Genomic DNA, 20,532 nt, shown 5'->3' with positions numbered 1-20,532 from the left:
CAGACGTTCAGGCTTTTTGTCAGGCTTTAGCGAGGATTAAGCCTGTGTTTAAGACTGTTGCTCCACCATGGAGTTTAAATCTTGTCCTAAACGTTTTACAGGGCGTTCCGTTTGAACCCCTCCATTCCATTGATATAAAGTTGTTATCTTGGAAAGTTCTATTTTTAATGGCTATTTCCTCGGCTCGAAGAGTCTCTGAGTTATCAGCCTTACATTGTGATTCTCCTTATTTGATTTTTCATTCGGATAAGGTAGTTCTGCGTACTAAACCTGGGTTCTTACCCAAGGTAGTCACTAACAGGAATATCAATCAAGAAATTGTTGTTCCTTCTTTGTGTCCAAATCCTTCTTCAAAGAAGGAACGTTTACTACACAATCTGGACGTAGTTCGTGCCCTAAAATTTTACTTACAGGCAACTAAGGAATTTTGACAAACGTCTTCTCTGTTTGTCGTGTACTCTGGTCAGAGGAGAGGTCAAAAGGCTTCGGCAACCTCTCTTTCCTTTTGGCTTCGTAGTATAATACGTTTAGCTTATGAGACTGCTGGACAGCAGCCTCCTGAAAGAATTACAGCCCATTCTACTAGAGCTGTGGCTTCCACTTGGGCCTTCAAGAATGAGGCCTCTGTTGAACAGATTTGCAAGGCTGCAACTTGGTCTTCGCTTCATACTTTTTCCAAATTTTACAAATTTGACACATTTGCTTCCTCGGAGGCTATTTTTGGGAGAAAGGTTCTTCAGGCAGTGGTTCCTTCTGTATAAAAGAGCCTGCCTATCCCTCCCGTCATCCGTGTACTTTTGCTTTGGTATTGGTATCCCAGAAGTAATGATGACCCGTGGACTGATCACACTACAGAAGAAAGGAATTTATCAGGTAAGCATAAATTATGTTTTTTGCCTAGAAACAGTTCCTGAGGCTTTCCACTGTTGTAATATGAGTGGGAGGGGCCTTTATTAGTGCTTTAGTGCTTTTCTGTGCAGCTAAAAATACTGACAGAGACATTCAGCTTCCCTCTGCATGATACAGGACATCTCTGAAGGGCTCAAAAGGCTTCAAAGTCGTGTTTGAGGAGGGTAACAACCTGTGGCAGTTGTTGTGACTGTGTTTAAAAAAACAATAAAAAAACAAACAAACAAGTTTTTGTCATTTATTATTCTGTTTTTGTTATTAAGGGGTTAATCATCCATTTGCAAGTGGGTGCAATGCTCTGCTGACTTGTTACATACACTGTAAAAATTTTGTTAGTGTAACTGCCTTTTTTCACTGTTATTTCAAATTTTGTCAAAATTTGTTTCTCTTAAAGGCACAGTAACGTTTTTTATATTGCTTGTTAACTTGCTTTAAAGTGTTTTCCAAGCTTGCTAGTCTCATTGCTAGTCTGTACAAACATGTCTGAAATAGAGGATACTTGTTTATTATGTTTAAAAGCCATGCTGGAGCCCCATAGGAGAATGTGTACTAAATGTATTGATTTCACCTTAAACAGTAAAGATCAGTCTTTATCTACAAAAGAATTGTCACCAGAGGGGTCTGTCGAGGGGGAAGTTATGCCGACTAACTCTCCCCACGTGTCGGACCCTTCGCCTCCCGCTCAAGGGACGCACGCTAATATGGCGCCAAGTACATCAGGGACGCCCATAGCGATTACTTTGCAGGACATGGCTGCAATCATGAATAATACCCTGTCAGAGGTATTATCCAGATTGCCTGAATTGAGAGGCAAGCGCGATAGCTCTGGGGTTAGACGAGATACAGAGCGCGTAGGTGCTGTAAGAGCCATGTCTGATACTGCGTCACAATATGCAGAACCTGAGGACAGAGAGCTTCAGTCTGTGGGTGACGTCTCTGAATCGGGGAGACCTGATTCAGAGATTTCTAATTTTAAATTTAAGCTTGAGAACCTCCGTGTATTGCTTGGGGAGGTATTAGCTGCTCTGAATGACTGTGACACAATTGCAGTGCCAGAGAAATTGTGTAGGCTGGATAAATACTATGCAGTGCCGGTGAGTACTGATGTTTTTCCAATACCTAAAAGGCTTACAGAAATTATTAGTAAGGAGTGGGATAGGCCCGGTGTGCCCTTTTCCCCACCTCCTATATTTAGAAAAATGTTTCCAATAGATGCCACTACACGGGACTTATGGCAGACTGTCCCTAAGGTGGAGGGAGCAGTTTCTACTTTAGCAAAGCGTACCACTATCCCGGTTGAGGACAGTTGTGCTTTTTCAGATCCAATGGATAAAAAATTAGAGGGTTACCTTAAGAAAATGTTTATTCAACAAGGTTTTATTTTACAGCCCCTTGCATGCATTGCGCCTGTCACTGCTGCGGCGGCATTCTGGTTTGAGGCCCTGGAAGAGGCCATCCATACAGCTCCATTGACTGAAATTGTTGACAAGCTTAGAACTCTTAAGCTAGCTAACTCATTTGTTTCTGATGCCATTGTTCATTTGACTAAACTAACGGTTAAGAATTCCGGATTCGCCATCCAGGCGCATAGGGTGCTATGGCTCAAATCCTGGTCAGCTGATGTGACTTCAAAGTCTTAATTACTCAACATTCCTTTCAAGGGGCAGACCTTATTCGGGCCTGGTTTGAAAGAAATTATTGCTGACATTTCTGGAGGTAAGGGTCATACCCTTCCTCAGGACAGGGCCAAATCAAAGGCCAAACAGTCTAATTTTCGTGCCTTTCGAAATTTCAAGGCAGGTGCAGCATCAACTTCCTCTGCTTGAAAACAAGAGGGAACTTTTGCTCAATCCAAGCAGGCCTGGAAACCTACCAATTCCTGGAACAAGGGCAAGCAGGCCAGAAAGCCTGCTGCTGCCTCTAAGACAGCATGAAGGAGCGGCCCCCTATCCGACAACGGATCTAGTAGGGGGCAGACTCTCTCTCTTCGCCCAGGCGTGGGCAAGAGTTGTTCAGGATCCCTGGGCGTTGGAGATCATATCTCAGGGATATCTTCTGGACTTCAAAGCTTCTCCTCCACAAGGGAGATTTCACCTTTCAAGATTATCTGCAAACCAGATAAAGAAAGAGGCATTCCTAAGCTGCGTACAAGATCTCCTTGTAATGGGAGTGATCCATCCAGTTCCGCGGACGGAACAAGGACAGGGGTTTTATTCAAATCTGTTTGTGGTTCCCAAAAAAGAGGGAACCTTCAGACCAATTTTGGATTTAAAGATCCTAAACAAATTCCTCAGAGTTCCGTCATTCAAGATGGAAACTATTCGAACCATTTTACCCATGATCCAAGAGGGTCAGTACATGACCACAGTGGACTTAAAGGATGCCTACCTTCACATTCTGATTCACAAGAATCATCATCAGTTCCTGAGGTTTGCCTTTCTAGACAGGCATTACCAATTTTTAGCTCTTCCATTCGGGTTGGCTACAGCCCCAAGAATTTTTACAAAGGTTCTGGGCTCACTTCTGGCGGTCCTAAGACCGCGAGGCATAGCGGTGGCTCCTTACCTGGACGACATCCTGATACAGGCGTCAAGCTTTCAAATTGCCAAATCTCATACAGAGATAGTTCTGGCATTCCTGAGGTCGCATGGGTGGAAAGTGAACGACGAAAAGAGTTCTCTATCTCCTCTCACAAGGGTTTCCTTCCTAGGGACTCTAATAGATTCTGTAGAAATGAAAATTTACCTGACGGAGTACAGGTTATCAAGACTTCTAAATGCTTGCCATGTTCTTCACTCCATTCCGCGCCCCACGGTGGCTCAGTGCATGGAAGTAATCGGCTTAATGGTAGCGGCGATGGACATAGTGCCATTCGCACGCCTGCATCTCAGACCACTGCAATTATGCATGCTCAGTCAGTGGAATGGGGATTACACAGATTTGTCCCCTCTACTAAATCTGGATCAGGAAACCAGAGATTCTCTTCTCTGGTGGTTATCTCGGGCCCATCTGTCCAAGGGTATGACCTTTCGCAGACCAGATTGGACAAATGTAACAACAGATGCCAGCCTTCTAGGTTGGAGCGCAGTCTGGAACTCCCTGAAGGCTCAGGGTTCATGGACTCAGGAGGAGAAACTCCTCCCAATAAATATTCTGGAGTTAAGAGCAATATTCAATGCTCTTCTGGCTTGGCCTCAGCTAGCAACACTGAGGTTCATCAGATTTCAATCGGACAACATCACGACTGTGGCTTACATCAACCATCAAGGGGGAACCAGGAGTTCCCTAGCGATGTCAGAAGTCTCCAAGATAATTCGCTGGGCAGAGACTCACTCTTGCCACCTGTCAGCGATCCATATCCCAGGTGTAGAGAACTGGGAGGCGGATTTTCTAAGTCGTCAGACTTTTCATCCGGGGGAATGGGAACTCCATCCGGAGGTGTTTGCTCAATTGGTTCTCCGTTGGGGCAAACCAGAATTGGATCTCATGGCGTCTCGCCAGAACGCCAAGCTTCCTTGTTACGGATCCAGGTCCAGGGACCCAGAAGCGGCACTGATAGATGCTCTAGCAGCGCCTTGGTTCTTCAACCTGGCTTATGTGTTTCCACCGTTTCCTCTGCTCCCTCGTCTGATTGCCACAATCAAACGGGAAAGAGCATCGGTGATATTGATAGCGCCTGCGTGGCCACGCAGGACCTGGTATGCAGACCTAGTGGACTTGTCATCCTTTCCACCATGGACTCTGCCTCTGAGACAAGACCTTCTAATACAAGGTCCTTTCAATCATCCGAATCTACTTTCTCTGAGACTGACTGCATGGAGATTGAACGCTTGATCCTATCAAAGCGTGGCTTCTCCGATTCAGTAATTTATACCTTAATACAGGCACGAAAGCCTGTCACCAGGAAAATTTACCACAAGATATGGCTTAAATATCTTCATTGGTGTGAATCCAAGAATTACTCATGGAGTAGGGTTAGGATTCCTAGGATATTGTCCTTCCTCCAAGAGGGTTTGGACAAAGGATTATCAGCTAGTTCTTTAAAGTGACAGATTTCTGCTCTGTCTATTCTTTTACACAAGTGTCTGGCAGATTTTCCAGACGTTCAGGCATTTTGTCAGGCTTTAGTTAGAATTATGCCTGTGTTTAAACCTGTTGCTCCTCCATGGAGCTTAAACTTGGTTCTTAAAGTCCTTCATTCTATTGATATCAAACTTCTTTCATGGAAAGTTCTTTTTCTGATGGCTATTTCCTCAGCTCAAAGAGTCTCGGAGTTATCTGCCTTACATTGTGATTCTCCTTATCTGATCTTCAATCAGATAAAGTTGTTCTGCGTACAAAACCTGGGTTTTTACCTAAGGTGGTTTCTAACAAGAATATCAATCAAGAGATTGTTGTTCCATCATTATGTCCTAATCCTTCTTCAAAGAAGGAAAGTCTTTTGCATAATCTAGATGTAGTCCGTGCCTTGAAGTTTTACTTACAGGCTACTAAAGATTTTCGCCAAACATCTAACCTGTTTGTTGTTTACTCTGGACAGAGGAGAGGTCAGAAGGCCTCGGCAACCTTTCTTTCTTTTTGGCTTTGGAGTATAATCCGTTTAGCCTATGAGACTGCTGGACAGCAGCCTCCTGAAAGGATTACAGCTCATTCTAATAGAGCTGTGGCTTCCACCTGGGCCTTTAAAAATGAGGCCTCTGTTGAACAGATTTGCAAGGCTGCAACTTGGTCTTCGCTTCATACTTTTTCCAAATTTTACAAATTTGATACTTTTGCTTCTTCGGAGGCTGTTTTTGGGAGAAAGGTTCTACAGGCAGTGGTTCCTTCCGTTTAAGTTCCTGCCTTGTCCCTCCCATCATCCGAGTACTTTAGCTTTGGTATTGGTATCCCACAAGTAATGGATGATCCGTGGACTGGATACACTTAACAAGAGAAACCATAATTTATGCTTACCTGATAAATTTATTTCTCTTGTAGTGTATCCAGTCCACGGCCCGCCCTGTCCTTTTCAGGCAGGTCTAAATTTTAATTAAACTACAGTCACCACTGCACCCTATGGTTTCTCCTTTCTCGGCTTGTTTCGGTCGAATGACTGGATATGGCAGTGAGGGGAGGAGCTATATAGCAGCTCTGCTGTGGGTGTCCTCTTGCAACTTCTTGTTGGGAAGGAGAATATCCCACAAGTAATGGATGATTCGTGGACTGGATACACTACAAGAGAAATAAATTTATCAGGTAAGCATAAATTATATTTTTATTGTATTTTAGTTTAGCTAATTGTTGGTAATTTATTTAATTCATTTAATTATAGTGTAGTGTTAGGTGTATTTGTAACTTAGGTTAGGATTTATTTTACAGGTAATTTTGTACTTATTTAAAGTAGATAGCTATTAAATAGTTATTAACTATTTAATAGCTACTGTACCTAGTTAAAATAAATACAAAGTTACCTGTAAAATAAATATAAATCCTAAAATAGCTACAATGTAATTATTAGTTATATTGTAGCTATATTAGGGTTTATTTTCTAGCGCCTAGATTTAGAGTTTTGCGGCCAAAGGGGTGCACATGGTTTTTTTCCCCCGCACCTTTTAAACAACGCTGGTATTTAGAGTTGTCTGAATGGCTGCGTTAGGCTCCAAAAAGGGAGCGTACAGGCATATTTACCGCCACTGCAACTCTCAATACCAGCGTTGCTTACGGACGCGGCCAGCTTCAAAAACGTGCTTGTGCACGATTCCCCCATAGGAAACAATGGGGCAGTTTGAGCTAAAAAAAAAACCTAACACCTGCAAAAAAGCAGCGTTCAACTCCTAACGCAGCCCCATTGTTTCCTATGGGGAAACACTTCCTAAGTCTGCACCTAACATGTACCCCGAGTCTAAACACTCTTAACCTTACACTTATTAACCCCTAATCTGCCGACCCCGCTATCGCTGACCCCTGCATTATATTATTAACCCCTAATCTGCCGCTCTGTACACCGCCGCAACCTACGTTATCCCTATGTACCCCTAATCTGCTGCCCCTAACACCGCCGACCCCTAAATTATATTTATTAACCCCTTATCTGCCGCCCCCAATGTCGCCGCCACCTACCTACAATTAATAACCCCTAATCTGCCGACCGGACCTCACCGCTACTCTAATAAATGTATTAACCCCTAAAGCTAAGTCTAACCCTAACCCTAACACCCCCCTAAGTTAAATATAATTTTATTCTAACAAAATAAAATAATTCTTATTAAATAAATTAATTAATTATCTAAAGCTAAATACTTACCTGTAAAATAAACCCTAATATAGCTACAATATAAATAATAATTATATTGTAGCTATTTTAGGATTAATATTTATTTTACAGGGAACTTTGTATTTATTTTAACTAGGTACAATAGCTATTAAATAGTTAATAACTATTTAATAGCTACCTAGTTAAAATAATTACAAAATTACTTGTAAAATAAATCCTAACCTAAGTTACAATTAAACCTAACACTACACTATCAATAAATTAATTAAATAAACTACCTACAATTATCTACAATTAAATCAACTAAACAAACACTAAATTACAAAAAAAAACCACTAAATTACAAAAATAAAAAAGGATTACAAGAATTTTAAACTAATTACACCTACTCTAAGCCCCCTAAAAAAATAAAAAAGCCCCCCCAAATAAAAAAATGCCCTACCCTATTCTAAAATAAAAAGTTAACAGCTCTTTTACCTTACTAGCCCTTAAATGGGCCTTTTGCGGGGCATGCCCCAAAGAAAACAGCTCTTTTGCATTTAAATAAACATACAATACCCCCCCAACATTACAACCCACCACCCACATACCCCTAATCTAACCCAAACCCCCCTTAAAAAACCTAACACTAAGCCCCTGAAGATCTTCCTACCTTGTCTTCACTCAGCCGGGTATCACCGATCCGTCCAGAAGAGGGTCCGAAGTCTTCATCCTATCCGGCAAGAAGAGGAGATCCGGACCGGCAAACATCTTCATCCAAGCGGCATCTACTATCTTCTTCCATCCGGCACGGAGCGGGACCATCTTGAAGCAGCCGACGCGGATCCATCCTCTTCTAACGACGTCCTAAGTCCGAATGAAGGTTCCTTTAAATGACGTCATCCGAAATGGCGTCCCTCGAATTCCGATTGGCTGATAGGATTCTATCAGCCAATAGGAATTAAGGTAGGAAAAATCTGATTGGCTGATTGAATCCTGTTTTCCTGAACACAATCCAAATTCTTTATATGCAACACATTTACAGGGTAATTTTTCACGTATCTATGTCAACAGCTAAAAGGACTTGATTAACTCTGTAGAACACTTTTCAACTTATTAACTAGTACCCCAAAACTTTGTGAAAACAACATGGTTTTGTGTATGGGCAAAACAGACTGCAATTACCACTGCGGTATTAGATGACAACGTCACCAAACAGATAAAAATGCTACCTGCTGGATCATATCAAGATAAAAAAATAATAAAAAGCAATTTAACATTAGAAAAAATAACAAAACCGAAACCCCAACAAACACACATTCTCACCATAGTTATAATAAACCTTTTTACGTTAATTCTGTGGAAAACTATACAGATCTTTATATGAAATAATTTATTTACAAGGGAATTCTAATGTTACGCCACAACACCATTTATTAGGGACAAATTGTACACAGCTAAGCTCCAAGACCTCCTGCTGAGTACAAAGGAGCAAAAACCTTTGAACTTTGCAATCGGAATACACCACATGCAAAGCTTTCTATCTCACTTGATATGTTCAGAAGACTCATTTATGCTGTAAGATTGATATCTACTACCATCCATGCACTAGAATTTGCCACCTTACACTGACCAACCGATGTACCAGCTAAATTGGACATCAAATCATCAGATATCTATAGACAGCAATGGGGTCTGTTGGCAGGATAAACTATACAAACACCCTGCAGAGTTGTCAACAAGAGTAGGGACGATCTGACTAGAATTTGTATTGCAAGGGACTGTTGACAATCCCAAAAAGAAGCTTTACAAATGTTACAATTGAATGGCTTCAATCAATACACAATTATGTCTGGATAGGAAATCTTGACACCGGTGAACCCTATGGGTCGAATTATCATGCTCCGAATGGAGCTTGATGCCCCTGTTTTCGTGCGAGCCTTGAGGCTCGTCGGAAACTGCTGTTATGAAGCAGCGGTCGAAAGATCGCTGCTCCATAACTTGTCTGCCTGCTCTGAGGCAGCGGACATCAATCCGCCCGATCCTATACGATCAGGCTGATTGACACCACCTGCTAGCGTCAAATCTGCAGGGGCGGCATTGCAGAAGCAGTTCACAAGAACCGCTTGTGCAATGATAAATGCCGACAGCGTATGCTGTCGGCATTTGTCGATGTGCCGCGGACATGATACGCTACATCGTATCATGTCCGCTCGCACTTTCATAAATCGGCCCCTATGACTCAATATATGATGTATAGAAAATTGTAATGTTGCATCTAAAAATTTGAATATATAATATTCATGTAGTTAATTTGCATCAGTACTGTATAAATGTACCAATGTATTAGTCTAGGATAATCAACTACCCATAGTTAATATGTATATATTATTATGTATATTTGATACCCAGTACATAATACCAATAGCCAATATACAAATATGCATGATATACTAAATTATATTTAGAATGTAAGTGTTGCTTAAAACTCACCAGATATGAGACATACCTTAAACACATAATAAAATCAGAAACATAATGTGATATCTGGTCATTTACCTCACCCAAATCCATATACTGTATATATATATATATATATATATATATATATATACACACACACACATATATTTATATATACATACACACACACACACACACATATATATATATATATATATATATATATATACATACTGTGTATATATATATATATATATATATATACATATATACACACACCCACATATATATATATTTATATATACACACATTGAGGCCCATTTATCAAGCTCAGAATGGAGCTTGAGGGCCCGTGTTTCTGGCGAGTCTGAAGACTCGCCAGAAACACAAGTTATGGAGCAGCGGTCTAAAGACCGCTGCTCCATAACCAGTCCGCCTGCTCTGATGAGACGGACAGAGATCGCCACAATCCAACTCGATCGAGTACGATCGGGTCGATTGACACCTCCCTGCTGTCGGCCGATTGGCCGCGAGTCTGCAGGGGGCGGCGTTGCACCAGCAGCTCACAAGAGCTGCTGGTGCAATGCTGAATACAGAGAGCGTATTGCTCTTCGCATTCAGCGAGGTCTGGCGGACCTGATCCGCACTGTCGGATCAGGTCCGACAGACCTTTGATAAATAGGCCTCATTATGTATAAATATACACCCTTCTAAATCATAAAACCTGATTCTTACTCTTTGCTTTTGTGACTACAATTCCCTGCTCTGACATTGAAATATTTGAGGCTAAGACAATCTCAGATTCCAGCAAACTTGCTAACACAGAATAATACTTGGGCCACTTTGCTGCCTACCTACCTGGCTAACCAAAGAAACATTTCGCCAGAGGGAGATACATTACACAGACACACACAGAGACTGGTTTCATATAGCCAAAATTGGAATAGGTAATATATATTATGTATTAATATTGTAATAACCGCTATAGTTAAAATTTCATTAAAGCAGTACTAATATCAAAACTGGGGAAAATCCAACGATGAATTATCATTGTAGCTAAAAGTGACTTTTAACTTTCTGCTTATTAGTGTATTATATATCTCAGATTGATATTTTAAATGAGACATCACAGGAATAATTCATATATCAGTGTAATTTATACAATATAGTGTATAGGTAATTAAATTATCCAGAAATCAGGCAAAGATATATACTGGCACTAAAATTAGCTGGCTGGATCAAGAAAGGAATACTATGTGGTATAAATTTTATTTATATATATATATACAGTATATATACAGTATATATATATATATTTATATATATATATATATATATATATATATATATATATGTATATATGACCTTGAACTTTATAAATAGCAATATAACACATATAATAATGCTCATAGAAGAAATAGCACCACTTATGGTTATTAAATAAAATAAAATTTTATAATGCTAAAACCCAATTATCAATACACAAAAAATACTGAGATGTGCACAATATCATATCTATAAAAACATATGGATATCCAGAAACAAGCCCTTTATTAAGGCTATAGTATAAAAATATATATAGAAAATTAAGTCAGATGTGAATTCTACGCTGGCTCTTATTAACACTTTAGTTTCCAAGAACCCAAAAAACAATGTTCAATACACAGGGGACACTAACTGTATACCTCTGTTCAAAAATTCATTCACTCACAATGTCCCATGGGAAATATATGGTGAATCAGATCTTAATATTCCGTTAACCACTTTAGAGTTACCTTCAAATACCTCTGACTTGGTGTTTCAACACTATGGCTAACTAAGCTCCACAAATTAATGGGCCTTCACAAGCTGTATTCATGCTCTGCAGATACCTTCTGATACCTCTGATTGAGCGTTCCGTAGTTCAAAAGACCCCATCAGTTGTTAGTCATACTTGGCTGATACCTGAGGAAACACACTTGAAACAGAACCAAAGCCGTGGCATTTGACGTGAGTGGCAGGAGGTCTGTTCCAGTTCATGTGACTAATTCCTTGACATCACAGTGACTTTCAGCAGGGAATTCCCTTCTTTAACAGTGCTTATATTCACAATGGCAAAAGTTCAATTAACTATAAGGGTGGACTCTCTTGTCCACTATCTCCTTTTATGCTGCCTTAGAATTTTGCTGATAGAGAGCCACTTTAAGGTGCCGTTCAGCAGCAGTTGGGTTATTTGGGATCAAAAGGACCTTAACACTTTCAGTTCTAACTGGGATATAAAGTACACTATAAACAGTGTGTTCAACTTCTCCAGTCAACGCGTTTCACCCAACAGGACTTTTTCAATATATTGAGATGCCTGATCTTTGTGGTTAATTATACCAACCCCTTTCCTTGGTATTTACTATAAGATCAAATTTCTTAAAGTGGTATCCACATATTCATATGAGCATGCTACTCCATTACGGTGGTGTATTCCTTCTTAAGGTCTAATAGCCAAGGTTTACACAAACTTTAACAGGCAAAATTCTGTTCTTTACTCTCCTGTTCTTTTCTGTCAATATTTTGTCAATACTTTGTTGAATAAAATCTTTGGTGTGTCCCTATTTAATATTATAGTGTAATGCACCTGTTTAAAGTCACAGTGCAAAACCTTGAGACTCCTTTAAATAAGTTGTTGTTTGTAATGCACTTGTTTAAAGTCACAGTGCAAAACCTTAAGTCTCCTTTAAATGTTTTGTTGCTCCTAATTAGTACTTGCCAAGGAACAATGGATGTGTTACTTGGGAAATATACAATGAGTCATTTGATAGTGTATATGAGTGAATTACTCGTTGAGATAAATAGATATTCCCAAACAGAGTATTACACAGGATATATGGTTTAGAGTTGCTTATAAAAGGGAGGTAAGTAAGATTCAAATAGGTCGGTATAGGAATAAGTTTGTTCACAGGTATCAGATTTCAAGTAATGTGCAGCTCCTGATCACAGGCAGATAATTAGCAGATATTCCAGTTTAGTGTTAGGGAGTTTCTTCACACACTCACACACTCTCAAACTAAAATATATACAAGCTACATTCAGATAGGTATTATAATATATGTAAGTTGTTTCTGCATACACATTCCTTTAGGCTGATGAGTAAAAGCAGATGTAAGGCATAAAAAACAAGGCAGTTTGCAAAAACGGATTTCACAGAGAATCAAAGTAGATGCAAGTCAGTGCAAAGAAATACTGCTTAAAGTACCTTAAGTCTGTATGTCTCCTCAATCTGCAGATTGCGATAATAAAGATTTGAGCAGATATTACCTTAACTTCTGTGGAAGCAATGTGAGTTAGACCGGAGCGGTTTGAGAGGTGTCCGGTGTGAGTGTGACTGGTTACCAGAACTCTGAGGAAAGTAGATCCGGAGTTGGTTGCAGGTTGTTGTAGTAATCCGTAGCAGAGGTAACAATGTATTCCCTTGAAGGTAATCAGGTAGCAAACATAGGCTAAATTCTAAGAGAAACTTAAGTAAATAAATAGGATATAATGATAATTCCTATTAAGAGCAAAGATATGACCTGGTTCAGGAAAGAAAGTGACTCAAAATTATCAAACTCAAGTAACTTCAATTTAAAGGCAAGGATTCATGGGAAATGACTCTCTTAAATAGGGAGAGATGAGAGATGGGAGGGGATATAACTTAAAGGTGTATCACATATAGTTAATATCATAATACATTATTATTGTTGTACATTTTGCAAAATGTCTTAGATAAGTAAATAAATACATACATCCTCAATTCAGAAACACCCTCATTTAAAACTTAAAAAGACATCGTCAATAAAAAAACAACCTCAATTGAGAAAAAATAAAAACAAAAAAGTGGACAAACAAGATGACCCAAACATAAGGTGGACAGAAAGATAACCCAAAATCTAGTTAACAAATTAATGTATGCATAACGAATAGAGACCCACATGGAGTTATACAATTGCTTGTTTTTATCAAAACCTATTTATACATAAATGGTGTAACATCTAGTTTTGAGTTGAGACCTGCTGGGAATAGTGTTTTCATCCTATAAATACATTTGGCTTCTTTTTTAAGTAGCTTCGTTTCAAAATTGCTTCCTCTCCATTCTGGTTTAATTTTACATATACCCCAAAAATGAGAAGTCTTTCAGCCTATTCTGATGTACTTTGCTAAAGTGTTTATACAAATGGGTTTTCTTTATTTCCCTTTTCTATGACGTATAGATGTTCTCTAATTCTCTCACGTAGGGTTCTTGAGGTCTCACCAATATATTGTTTTTTTACAGCTACTTTCTATTAGATTTATAACTCCCTTATCTGTGCATCTAATTGTATATCTGATTTTAAAAATGTTACCTGTTTGGCTTGATGTTTATTCCTTAATATTCTTGTTGTAGTGACATGGTCTACAGCAGAAACATGGATAGAAGCCTTGTACTTATTTTCCTAATAAATCTAATTGATTAATTTGCGCTTTATTCGTCCTAAACACACTGGGGGCAAGCATATTCTTTAGATTCCTAGACTTCTTATAGATAAATTTATAATTGAGTTAATTTATCCCCTATAAACAAAAATATATCTGTCCGACGGCGCTAACTCACAAGACCTAAGCGCTTATAACAAATGGGTCTCTAGTTACCCATAGAGAAAGACAAATTAGTGTTAAGTGTAAGGAGTGCCTAGGATAAAAGGCCAGGTCAAAAGGAGAGTACAAGCTAAAAATACTTAAAAATATTAACAATGTTTAATAACACATATTTAATAACAGATAATCAATAACATATATTATAAGTGCATAAAAGTACATGGATCCATAGTACTAATAAAAACAATGATACGGTTACAATAATATAATATAATGAAAATAAGAAAAGTTATGTCAGTGGTTAACCCGTGAATAGCCGTATATAGTGTAATAAAAGGTAGTCCTCAGCTCTCAGTAATTCGTTATCATAAGCATAAGCACTTGTATATATCTGAGCAATATCAATGCACTAGAAATAGATTAGTGTCCGTATCAAACTTTAGACATAAGTCCTATATGAAAAGCATATGTAAATATGCCGACTCACCCGCTTTGATCCTCGGTAGAATTTCACGAGTATCCACACTTTGCGGAAATGAAGCTGTAACTTGCTCCAACTACTCGTGAAAAGAAGCTCAACAGGAATATAAACTTACGGCCACCGCTGACAACGTACTGCTCCTGCAGTGACTCCGGTCAGGCAGCTTCCTTCCAAGCCGTTTTCAGTATTCCTCTGAGATTTCAGGCAGTTAGATCCAATCTGCCAATGGCGATCCAGATGCGGGGTCACGTGATGAACAATTGACCAATCATGTGCAATGCTCGTACCTGCTGCTTAGCTGCTTAGCTGGAGCTCTGTAACGGGTAAATCGATGGGTCCGCCTGGGGTTGCCTGTGAATACTTGCAGATGAGGGGTACCATGTACAGGATTCCTTGTAATCCTATCAAGAAATGTAGAAAAGAAAAAGAAGAAGCGGTCCCGACATCCAGTAAGTTAAAACAACAGCTTTATTTGGTCCATTTAAAATTTTAACATGGGTCACACAGTAAAAAATAGGTTTTACGCGTTTAGGGCCAGTGCCGTACTCATAAACCTAATTAGACACAGGTGAGTGTCTGTTTAAAAGGGTTACAAACTTCATGGCTATTGGTTGGTGTGTAACACACCCCTATTAACCATGCAAATACAGAATCTGCAGAAGTAATAGAACACTTAATAAAGCATTACTCTGATCAAAAAACAGGTATGGAACTATAACAATATATACCTGATATTAAGCAACATTATAATTTTAGACAAAAGGTTCACTTGGTGCAGGTGTATGAATAATACAAATATATAGATATATTTTCACAAGCTGTTTAGATAGCGGCTGTGACCATATTGTATAGACATATGCACTTAAGATCTAATGTATCCTATATTTAATGTGCCTTATTCAGGAATTAAGTACTATTGTTGTACCATGTGCGTTTATTTCATTATATATATTATAGATAGTTATTAACTTCATAAAGAAATTTATTTCCCATTTTAATCTTTAATTTTTACTTTTAGTTTCAGATCATTTGATTTCTAAATGGTACTCATAATAAATGGATCATAAGTACCAAAATAATATCAAAAATTTCTAATCATCATCTATTATATAATGAAAATAAAAATAAAAATAAAGAACATATAAAACATGTATTTTGATCACAATGTGGTAGCTTTGGGGTGTACATTTGGGAAAAGAATGAATGAATGAACAAAACGCCTCCTTTACATATGTTGTTAAGTAAATATGTGTGTGTGCACTGGACCATGAAACTGTTTATTTCCAATGGTTGATAATATCAAACTCAGAATTGAATCCATTAGGGACCTGAGTATTTAGTTTCATGATCCAGTACACCTCCTGTTTCGCCAGGATCTCGTCCTTATTGCCACCCCTGGGAGGCAATCTGATGGTCTCGATGCCTCGCCATCTGAATGCTCCAGTATCTTTGCCGTGCACCTCAATGAAATGCCGTGATAATGCAGAACATGGTTTCTCATATTTTATATATCCTAGATGTTCTCTAATGCGGGTAAGGACTTCCCTACTGGTCATTCCAACATATTGTTTGGAGTGTACCCGGCATTCAATGAGGTACACTACATAGGTGCTGGAGCATTTTATGCACCCTCTGGATGCAAATTTTTGAGTAGTAGTGCAAGAGTAAAATTCTTTGCCTTCAGTGATGTAATCACATGCTTTACATCTATGATCTCCACACTTATAAGTGCCATTAACTTGCATCCAAGAGCCCCTGTTCTTTTGTTTGCAAGGCAGAAGGCTTGGGGACAACATGTTACCCAAAGTTAGGTTTTTGGAATAAACACACCTAAATCCCTTCTCAACAGTGGACTTTAAATGTACGTCACCTAGAAGTATAGGAAAATACTTCCGGATGATGTCACATACTTTTGAATAGTCTGAAGAGTATTGTGTAATGAAGGTGAGTGGTCTTTTATCTCTATTGCCACAACTGGGCACTACAGAGGTATTCTTTCCCTCCATTGCTGTATGTTTGGCTATGTTGTTTAAAAGCTTTGGTGGATATCCCCTATCCTTTAATCTTTGCTTGAGTAATTTTGATTCTTTCAAAAAATCACAGTCATTGCTGCACACCCTCCTGGCTCTCAGGAATTGTCCCTTTACTATTCCCTTAAATACATGGGAAGGATGCCCACTCTTGTGGTGAAGGATTGTATTCCCTGAGATAGGTTTCCTATAAAGTTTTGAAACAATCTTGTTTGTTTGACAATCTCCTGTTAGGGTGACGTCTAAAAAGTTGACACTCTGGCTATGCCATTCATAAGTAAATGAAAGGCCATGCCTAGCTTCATTTAGGTACTGAAAAAAGAGGGTAGCTTGTCTTTCAGTAGACGACCAGATGAATATAAGGTCGTCAATAAAGCGACGGTAAAAAACTACTTCCGCTCTGAGGGGGTTACCATCTCCATAAATGAAGAACCGTTCAAGCCAGCCCATGAACAAATTCGCATAGGAGGGGGCAAAATTCCTTGCTTCTGGAGGTAAAACACCCCCTCAAAGCAGAAGTAGTTATGTTCAAGCAAATACTGTGTAATGCGTAAAAGATACGCTATGTGTTCGGATGTCAGATCCGCGCTGGAGGTTAAAAAATACTTAACAGCTTCCAACCCCATGTCGTGGGGTATGCTGGAGTACAGCGAGACCACATCAATGGTTAACCAACTGTAATGTGAATACCACTCAATATCCTCCAGCATACCCAACACATGTGTGGTATCACGGATGTAACTTGGTAATACCAAAACATATGGCTGCAGTATCCCATCCAACCAATCACACAGAGGCTCAAGAAGAGAGCCTATCCCTGAAACAATAGGGCGACCTTTTACATTGTCGAGGCTTTTGTGAACTTTTGGCAGATGATGGAAGATGGGGGTAACCGGGTGTGTCACATACAAGGAATCAGCTGTTTGTTGATCAAAGATTCCTAGTTCAACCCCATCATCCAGCATCTGCCCCAGTTCATGTTGGAAACTTTTAGTAGGATTCCGATCCATAACTGTATATGTACTAGAATCAGTTAATTGTCGTAAAGCCTCACTAACATAGTCCACACGATCAAGTACCACCACACTACCACCCTTATCAGATTGGCGTATGACAATCTTGTCATTATTCTGTATTGTAGTGATCGCTTCTTTTTCTGCTTTAGAGAGGTTGTGCGAGGTTGATGTAGTGGACATGCTTAATTGTTTTAGGTCCTCAACCACCCGCTTGTGAAAAACTTCCAAAGATTTACCCCGATGATGTATCGGGTAAAAGTTGGAAGTCGCTTTTCTTTGGGGAAACCTAGTGTTGGTCGCTTGGCTGGTGGGTGTAGACTCTCTTTCCAAGCTTTCCAATGATACAAGACTACAGGCCTCTTGGAAGCTTAGGGTAGAGGGACAATTGGTCTCCATAATATCTTGTGTGGGACAAAAACTAATTTCATCTGTACTGGCTGACATTTCAAAATGTTTGTTCAAAGTGATTTTTCTTATGAAACGATTGAGATCTATAATAGTTTGGAAAAGATTGAACTTTCTGTTAGGGCAAAAACCCAAACCAAGTTCCAAAATCTTAGTTTCTGCTTTGTTCAAAACATATGATGACAAATTAATAACACTACTGGACTGAACTAGTTTATCGCTTTGGGATCTCTCAATGTATATCTGTGCTTGGGAGTATGTGCTTTCCTCCCCCCCCCTCTCTTGTGTTTCTGTGCCACGTGAAAAACCTGTGGTACTGCTTTAGTCTGTTGTGCATCAGCTTCTAGATAAGCATTATGTGGGGTCTTAGGATTGTGTGTTCTATCTTGTGTCTTGCTTACATGTATTTTGGGTCTGGCACCTAAGTTAGGTAGACTATTTGGATCAGTGTTAGTAACTTGTGGTACTGGCTCAAATTCTCCTCCACTTGCCTCTGAATCTATAGTGCAATCATTTCCAGTACCCTCATCACCTGAAGTAGATACCCCTTGAGATGATAAATCATCATCGGTTGTTTCGGGGTCAGAGAATGTAACTCTCTTTTTAGATTTATTATTTCTCTTCTTGTGATGAGGGATGAATGGTTGTACCTCAGTTTGTATACCTGTGCCTTGGTTTGCTTCTATAGTGTGTAAATTAGAACATGTAATGTTGCCTTGATGTTGGTTTGCTTTACCTATGTGTTTATTTTTGTTGAAGTTTCTTCTGTGACGTGTGTTGTTTTTCTGCCAAATAAATACTTGGTTATCTGAATAATCTTTCTGATCTCTTAGAAACTTAGTGTGTTTTATAGAGATCAATTCCTGTCTAGAAGTTTCAACAACATTTCTTAACATATGGTCAAAGCTCACATATTCATTGCTCATCTTAAAATTGTTAAGCTCAACTTGTATTTTGGCAATATTATTCCTTACTATGACCAATTGATAAGATTTAAATTTGATAAGCATAACCATAAGTCTCAGGGAACATTCAGAGAGTATACTGTTCCATTCAGTTACAAAGTCCTGGTCAGTTACTTCAAAGTTGGGAAATTTCTTTACCCTTAATCCCCTTGGAATCATTTGCATGGTAAGATATTTATTTAGAATCCAAGAGTCCAGTTTCAACCTGATCTCCTTGAGCCTCAAAACCTCCAAGTTATAGAACAAATCCCCAAGCTTGATGTCACTTGATTGTGTTGAGAAAAACTCTTCTAGTTCAAGTCCCTCTAGATCTTGATCATTTAGATTTATAAGTGAATAAAACTGTGCAGATTCAGATGTGATATCCATGTTTTAAAAAGCTTTACAAGTAGCAGGCAACCCAAACAGCTATACTTCCGGTAACCACAGGCTCAAGGAAATTAAAGAAAATAAGAAAAGTTATGTCGGTGGTTAACCCGTGAATAGCCGTATATAGTGTAATAAAAGGTAGTCCTCAGCTCTCAGTAATTCGTTATCATAAGCATAAGCACTTGTATATATCTGAGCAATATCAATGCACTAGAAATAGATTAGTGTCCGTATCAAACTTTAGACATAAGTCCTATATGAAAAGCATATGTAAATATGCCGACTCACCCGCTTTGATCCTCGGTAGAATTTCACGAGTATCCACACTTCGCGGAAATGAAGCTGTAACTTGCTCCAACTACTCGTGAAAAGAAGCTCAACAGGAATATAAACTTACGGCCGCCGCTGACAACGTACTGCTCCTGCAGTGACTCCGGTCAGGCAGCTTCCTTCCAAGCCGTTTTCAGTATTCCTCTGAGATTTCAGGCAGTTAGATCCAATCTGCCAATGGCGATCCAGATGCGGGGTCACGTGATGAACAATTGACCAATCATGTGCAATGCTCGTACCTGCTGCTTAGCTGCTTAGCTGGAGCTCTGTAACGGATAAATCGATGGGTCCACCTGGGGTTGCCTGTGAATACTTGCAGATGAGGGGTACCATGTACAGGATTCCTTGTAATCCTATCAAGACATGTAGAAATGAAAAAGAAGAAGCGGTCCCGACATCCAGTAAGTTAAAACAACAGCTTTATTTGGTCCATTTAAAATTTTAACATGGGTCACACAGTAAAAAATAGGTTTTACGCGTTTCGGCCCAGTGCCGTACTCATAAACCTAATTAGACACAGGTGAGTGTCTGTTTAAAAGGGTTACAAACTTCATGGCTATTGGTTGGTGTGTAACACACCCCTATTAACCATGCAAATACAGAATCTGCAGAAGTAATAGAACACTTAATAAAGCATTACTCTGATCAAAAAACAGGTATGGAACTATAACAATATATACCTGATATTAAGCAACATTATAATTTTAGACAAAAGGTTCACTTGGTGCAGGTGTATGAATAATACAAA

This window comes from Bombina bombina, chromosome 6 (assembly GCF_027579735.1).
Source record: "Bombina bombina isolate aBomBom1 chromosome 6, aBomBom1.pri, whole genome shotgun sequence".
Lineage (NCBI taxonomy): Eukaryota > Metazoa > Chordata > Amphibia > Anura > Bombinatoridae > Bombina > Bombina bombina.
Note: the sequence above shows the minus strand (reverse complement) of the source record.